At 39.1% G+C, this 7,717-nt stretch overlaps 1 long non-coding RNA gene across 1 annotated transcript; it reads left to right on the top strand.

Moving 5' to 3' along the window:
• Window positions 1–327: 327 nt before the first annotated feature.
• Window positions 328–3,575, top strand: LOC117263907 (uncharacterized). The gene is made up of 4 exons (XR_013492265.1): window positions 328–1,007; window positions 1,713–1,850; window positions 2,636–2,725; window positions 3,245–3,575. It is a non-coding gene; the product is annotated as an uncharacterized LOC117263907 (long non-coding RNA).
• The last annotated feature ends 4,142 nt before the right edge of the window (window positions 3,576–7,717 follow it).

Below are 7,717 nucleotides of genomic sequence, written 5' to 3'. Positions count from 1 at the left end.
GTGAAACCTTTAATCTTTTGGGGAAAACTGAAAAAAGGCAATTTCACTGCTTTTTTCCCACCCAGACCACATTAAACAGATTTGACAATGTATTTTTAAGAGATATTGTGTGATCGTATTTCAAAAGGTAAAAATATGTCTAAGTATAATAAGCATAGTGTTATTTGATCTGGACCTGGTCTAATGTGGTTGATGGAAAAATATCAGTGAAATCACCCTTTTTCTGTTTTCATAAGCAAAATAAAGGTTTCACGATTCCGAAACTGTGTTTGAAGGCTTTTGCTATGATGCGTAACACTCTTTAATAAGTGTAAGTGGTGCAAAACAGGAGAATGAGCCATTAATAATGTTTCCCAGAACTTTAACTTAACTGGGAATCGGAAGCTACAAATCAGAAGCTAACTTTCCTGTTGTTAGAACTTATATACACTTATTATTGCTTTACTGCCGATTAGCAGCATATCAAACATGTTCTATGCTGCATTTAGGTTTTGTCAGTAAAATAAAATTAAAGGGAAAGTCACTCATGCTTCTGGTTTCATGGCTTATTGCTAGATGACTACTGTTGTTGCAAGCTTGTTCCACACGGTAATTGGAAATTAACTGCAACTTTTCCATTATTAATGTGCTGCATATTTGTAATGGTCTGTTGACAAAGTAGAAATTAGGCGCTGATTTTAGTTAGCTATACAGTATTTCTTGTATAGCCTTACGTAGACCATTAATATTGTATTTATTCACATCTAGAGTGCCAGCGATGATGGCTTTGCGGCTGTGTGGCCAACAGTTTGATGGCTTCTCACCAACTGGGAGACATCATGGCTGTCAGAAATCCAGATATCTCAGACTATATATTATGGTTAAGAACCTGAAACTAACAGTTTTTCTCTATAGGTTCAACATATGGCCAAGGTGCACCAGCTTCTTTCCCCTCATCTCAACCTCAGCCCTGTCATCTTCATCAGGAGTGGAAAGGAAGATGAAAAAGAAGAACAAAATGAAGCGATGTAAGAAAAACTAAGAAATAAAGAATTAAATGCTATCAGTTTACTTATTTTGAAATAAGAAGTATGTTAAGTAATGGCTCTAAGTTAAGGATGTAATATTTTGTTTTTTTATATGATATACAATGTACAATTGACATTTAGTATTATAGCTCGCATACCCTGTACTTACCCTGTAACTAAATGTTACTACGGGGGAACTATTACCGCTTTAGAATACAGCCCGCATATCCTGTACTTACCCTGTAACTAAATGTTACTACAGGGGAACTATTAGCGCTTTAGAATACAGCCCGCATATCCTGTACTTACCCTGTAACTAAATGTTACTACGGGGGAACTGTTAGCGCTTTAGAATACAGCCCGCATATCCTGTACTTACCCTGTAACTAAATGTTACTACGGGGGAACTATTAGCGCTTTAGAATACAGCCCGCATATCCTGTACTTACCCTGTAACTAGCGCTTTTATAGCTGTATTTACCCTGTAACTAAATGTAACAAGAGGAAAACTACCACTGCATAGCCTATATCACTTGTTCTGTAAATACAGACAACAATGTGAGATGTTTGTTTTGATTTTACTTGCCTCAAAACATGGAAGAACAAACTGTAAATTAACTGCACAGTAAGCTGTCAGTAAAGCATATCAAGCATATGTGTTGTGTTTTATCTTGCTATATTTGTATTTATTTCCTGGGATGAAAGGAGAGCGAGCACAGAGCTGGAAAAAAGTGAGCTTGCATGTTGAGGAGCCGTAATGCCGGACAAACACAATTGCCAGGGAGAAGACCTTCAACATTTTAATGACTTCAAAATTGTCAGCGTGTTTACACCAAAACACAAGTGAGTCACATCTAGGGTGGGTGAATTCTGTCTGCCGATGGCAAGCAGAGTCATGTAGTTGTATAGGCTACCCGCTGAAAATATAAAGGAACAATGTAGATTGACTGTTTGTAATTAGGTCATTTTGAAATAAAATCACATCTGATTTATTACTTGCTGCAGAAGTCTTCCCTCCATCTTCCCTCCAAATTTTCAGTTTTATTGTCATACTGTACCCTGTAATAATAGAGTAAGTAGGCTACCCTGTAATTAAAAATACCTGTTGTATAAGTTCTCTGTAAATTCCCCCCAAACGTCCATATTATTGATCAGCAGGTTGCACATACCCTGTTATAATAGAATAGGTACCCAGCACTTAAAAATACCTACTGTATAAGTTCTCTGTAAATTCACCCCAAACGTCCATATTATTGATCAATATAGGTCGCACATACCCTGTTATAATAGAATAGGTACCCAGTAGTTAAAAATACCTACTGTATAAGTTCTCTGTAAATTCCCTCCAAACGTCCATATTATTGATCAGCAGGTTGCACATACCCTGTTATAATAGAGTAGGTACCCAGTAGTTAAAAAAAACCCTATAATATAAATTCTCTGTAAATTCACGAATTGTTAGCCCCTTATTCCATAACTTAATATCTTGTTCCCCTGTACCTACATATATGTATTGGTACATACTACACTGGTACACCGTTAGTACAACAGATTACTCCGTAACTACCCGATAGTTACGATGTAAATTGCGGGCTGTAATCTAAAGCGTTACCTTACTACCTTCACAGTTTGAGACACTGGGAAATACTGATGACCATTTCTCAGGGGACTTCATTGGCAAAAATCTCATACAGTTCACATGCTTGGAAATAACTGAGGTAAGTCTTTCTCCCCTTTTGGTTGAATTAAGATAACACTTTGAATGAGTTAAGTAAGGAATTAGGTCTAATTGTTAACTTCACTGGGCTTGACTGTTTTTCTGTCAATAAATAATGATAACAATACTGTTCATATGCCCAGTTGCAGCAGTCGTTTACTGCAGTATTGGATGCTGTGAACATTTCACCTCTCCATGCTGTTCATATACACAATTCCAATGTGAATATTAATCCCAAAGTATTTTCTTCCTGAGCTGCTGAAGAAATTTTGTTGCAAAAAGACTCACATTCACAACAGCTTAATTATTTCTCTGTTCAAACCTCATATGAGCTTGAGCTGAGATTTAGAATGAATTTTACACAGAAAGACTGTATTGTTCCTCATCACATTTATTAGAATCCCTTCACGGCCTCTTTGGGGAGAAGAATGACTGCAGTATCACTTAAGTATGGGATAACTGAAAAGATGTGCAAGTTTAAGTGGGGTTTTTTTTGCCTTGTTTGCTTTTCTTCTTTTAGAGAGAGCTGCAGGACGTTGCTCACCTGTGGAATTGCCACAGAATTCGCCCCAGTAGGAATGCAGTTTCTCCAAGTGGATGATCACTACTGATGTACCGCCTTCCCCACCTGTTTGGCGGTTTGGACCTGCCAAGAGGTCCACATCCATGTGATGAGACTGTTCTTGACATTTGTTGCCTTGCAATGTCAGAAAACTATCTGCACCCACCTACTTCTTCCAAGGAGGCAATTGAACTCTACCTTTTCTTACAAGCCTCCAGACTCCTGACGCCCCTACCAAGAATCACTGGCCTAGTAGGCCTAGAACCACAGTATACTAACATCAGCAACAAAAAGCAAAAAAATGTATGTATGTATAAATTAAATGTATCAACAATAATAAAGTGTGTTACAATTACTTTGATTCTTACACTATTCATAAAATGTCTCGAATGACCCCGCTGTTTCAATTTATTAGATTAGATTAGCTTTATTAATCCCCACGGGGAAACTGATTTACCACCGGGGGGTATTCCATCAAGCAGGCTAAAGGCAAATCCAGGCTTAAATGGCCACGTCTGGTTAATGTGAGCCAGAGTTCTGTTCCATCAAAGTGGCAAAGATTAGCCTCACAGTGGTAACCATGGAAACCATGGTTCTGGCTAAGCCTGATACATTGAGCTAAATTCTGGTTTCCGTTCCATCAACCTGAGTCACAACTCTGATGATTAACCTGAATCCCAGACTAGTAACCATGGTAATTTATGCTGCTGGGCAATCCTAGTCTGTAGCAGGATTAAGGTGAGGATGAGCTCCATCTATGATCAAAAAATGTTCAATAGACAAGAACAGACACCTAAAAGATAGGTATGTCAGTAAGACAGTTTTGCTAGTGCTTTTACACACTCACAACTGTCATAAAATGATAAAATTAAGCAATTAGCCCTAAGAGGCCGTGGTTTGCCGGCGATTTTACCACGGCTAAGGGGCGTTGTTAGGCACGACGCGAATGGGGCTAATTGCTTTTATTTAACAGTTATTACACATACCTGGCTGGGTTTCATAAAATAAACACACATTAATAAGAGCTGCAATAATTTATTAGTGAGAAATAATCATTCTTTCACTCTTCCACCAAAGAAATAGTTCCTCAACAAGCAACAGACGAACGCAAAAACACACAGGAACACAGTGGAAAGCATGCTTAAAGCTTATTAACATTTATCTGGGTTGACTATTTAGCTACATTTATCTGGATATCTCCATTAATTTTGCAATTGCTGAAGTAGTGTTCAATTATGTTAGCACTCCTCTTTGCTAGTACGGGGGTGTCTGACTCTGGACAGGTGCATTTTAAAAGAAGCAAGGATGTTGCGCCAGGATTTTCTCTCATCATAGCTTGGGCGCCAGTATGACTGCAGGGAGGATTCACATTTATGCCCCGTTACTGACATGATTTCTCTCGCCTCTAAGCCAGCGTTAGAGAGTTTTTGTACAGTGGTGCTTCGCAGGCAGTGGTTGGTGTAGATGGTCTCGGTGCCGGCTGCTTTACAGATCCGTGGCAACATGGAGCTGAGAAAGTTGGGCTCATGGGCTCTCTAGTATACCTAACCATTAGGAGAGAGAAAAATCAGTAACAACACAAAAGTAATAACAAAACAAACAGACATTACATGTTAACTTACCATACATCATCGGTGTAGTTTCTCCGCTTTGGATGGAGATAAAAGGCCAGTGGATTGGGTGGCAGCAGTGACAGACATTTCTCCAGTGAAGCGACAGGACACAGTGGGTTCCCTGGCTGCTCGAACATAAATCCCCGCAGACTCTCTTTGTTTCGTTCACCGGCATCCTGGTGGTTTTTGGTGCATTCATTAAATGACAGCGTTGCATATTTCTGACCATTTTCGTCCTGTCGGATGATAAATGAGTCAGACTTCATTTGGCGGTTGCCCTCATTAGCTCTGCGTCCCATATACAGCTGCACATCAAACCAAACTTTGTTGACAAGACCCTCAGGTGTGTTTGGATTCAGTGCCCGAGAGAGCTTGATTTTCTGAAAGTTGGCCTTTGTTAATGCTTGGTGGTGGGATGTTTTGTTGGGACCTTCTTGGCAAAGTTTCTTCACTACTCCAATGAAAATGTTGTTGCTGGTGGTGAACTCGGTATCATTCATCAGACACCAGGATCGACTGATAGGCAGATCATTAATGTGACGGTTAAGCCCCGGATGAAGGCCAACATAACTGCTGAAACTGTAAGCTTCACCTTTCCTGTTTTTCACAGTGGCATAAAACTGGCAGAGAACCTGGTTTAGCTCAATCTTGGTGACCATTTTAAAATCAATAGCCACCTCCTTCTCGGCACACCAGGTCTGAAAACAGCAAACTGACCACAGAGTCTGTTTAACGGTCCCAGCTCCACTTCTTGCCTTTTCAATTTCAATTCAATTTCAATTTTATTTAAAAAAACACTTACAACAATAAAGCCAAAAAAAAATCAAACTAATAAAAACAAAACTATAATAAAATGAAACTGAGGCATTAAAAAAAGATTGTATATGTATACCAAACCACATGAATATGTGATTGCCTTCCCATCCCCACCCTACTCTGTTACCAATTATTTAGTTTTTATTTTTATTCATATGCACAATGATAAAAACAAGGATTATATTTAATAATACAAGGGCAAATAATTGTGCAGGAGAGGAAAAGAAGCAGAAAAGGGAAAGAGACAAGGAAAAAACACAACAAACAAACAGAGAGAAAAAAAGAAGGAAGAAACGACAAGGACAAAGATCGATAAAATTAGCTAGCAAATTTACAGCCAATTAAAGCTGCGAGCAGCGTTGGGTGGGACCTCGGACCCTCGCTGTCGGCTTCCAGCTCACGTAGACGTGTGAATTAGCCTATTCATAAGAGTCGGAATGTCGATAAAACAAGCAATGTCAATAGAACGCAAGGTCATTTTTGGCAATGAACCCATGACTTGGGAGTAGAACTTTGATGGCTTCTGAAAACCAAACTACTGATGAGGACATCAATCAATCAATTAATCAATCAATCAATCAATCAATCAATCAATCTCACAAATCACAATTTGCCTCACAGGGCTTTACAGCATCCAACATCCCTCTGTCCTCAGGACCCAATGAGACAGAAGGGGAGACAGAGAGACATGCAGGACAGACGGTAATTTTAATAGCTTACAACAACATTAATGAAAGTAATAATATTATAATTATAATTCTGGCTATTGTGGTACAATATGTTGAAAGTATATTTTAATATCTGATAGTATACATATGTGACAATAATCATATGTGTATAATAACAGTAGAAGTATGACACACACAGACACACACACACACACACACACACAGACAAACACAAACACACACACACGCACAGTCTTGTGTCTGTCAGAGTGAAGCTTTTGTTATGCTAATTAATGACAGCATACAGCTGACAGAGAGACAGGATGAGAGCAAATTGGGTTTAAAATTTCTTGAACTAGTCCTTCCAGTTCCAAACTCTGGGTCCGATCGTCAATATCACCAGAGAGATAAACTTGTTCTGAAAGCAGAAATATATAGCTTTTATGTGTGTGGAGTCAAAAATGCGACCTTAGTCGCAAGTTTTAGATATGTTGGCCCTCATGTTTTCTTCCGAAGATCGTCATGAGTCTTTGTGTACTGCACCTTTGACAATTATAAAATCCAAACCGTTTGAGTAATGACAAAGTCCTTCACAAGTAATGTTCACCAGGGGTAGAGCTGTCATGTGTGCAAGTTTGAAGCAGTTATGATAAACGGTGTAGGAGCAAATCTTTTTTGAGAGAGAGAATTTGTGAAAAACGTTGTCTTACATTGAAAGGGCAATAGCGCACTTCCTGTTGGATTTAGGTCAGTGGTGTGAGTGCATGATTTGTAGGTCTTGATGAGACGAACAAGCTAGTTTTGGTTTGTTCTTTCTACGGGATTCCTACTGGTCGCAGCGGGCATTTTAGTGTGTGTAGGTGGCACAAAAATCGTTTTGTAACGTGTCACCTTTGAGAGGCCATAAAATCCAAACCGTTCGAGTAACGAAAAAATTGTACAGATGATTTGTTCCCCGGGGGTTGATCTGTCAGGGTTGCGAGTTTGAAGCCAATACGATAAACGGTGTAGGAGGATTTGTTTTTTAAGGATTTTGAAGAAAGAGCATTTTTGAGGCGAAATCTAACTTTGAAAGGGCAAATAGCTCACTTCCTGTTGGGTTTAAGTCAGGGGTGCGAGTGCGTTATTTGTAGGTCTTGATGAGACGAACAAGACAGTTTTAGTTTGATCTTTCTACGTCATTCCTACAAGCCGCAGTGGCCATTTTAGTGTGTCTAGGTGGCGCTAGACAGCTCATTTTGGAACTTTGAGGATTAATTACTTCATTTTCTAAAATTTTTCACCAGTCCTGACGTGTGCCAATTTTGGTGAGTTTTTGAGCAGGTTTAGGGGGT

This window comes from Epinephelus lanceolatus, chromosome 11, assembly GCF_041903045.1.
Source record: "Epinephelus lanceolatus isolate andai-2023 chromosome 11, ASM4190304v1, whole genome shotgun sequence".
Lineage (NCBI taxonomy): Eukaryota > Metazoa > Chordata > Actinopteri > Perciformes > Serranidae > Epinephelus > Epinephelus lanceolatus.
Note: the sequence above shows the minus strand (reverse complement) of the source record. Positions and strands in the feature narration are given on the sequence as shown.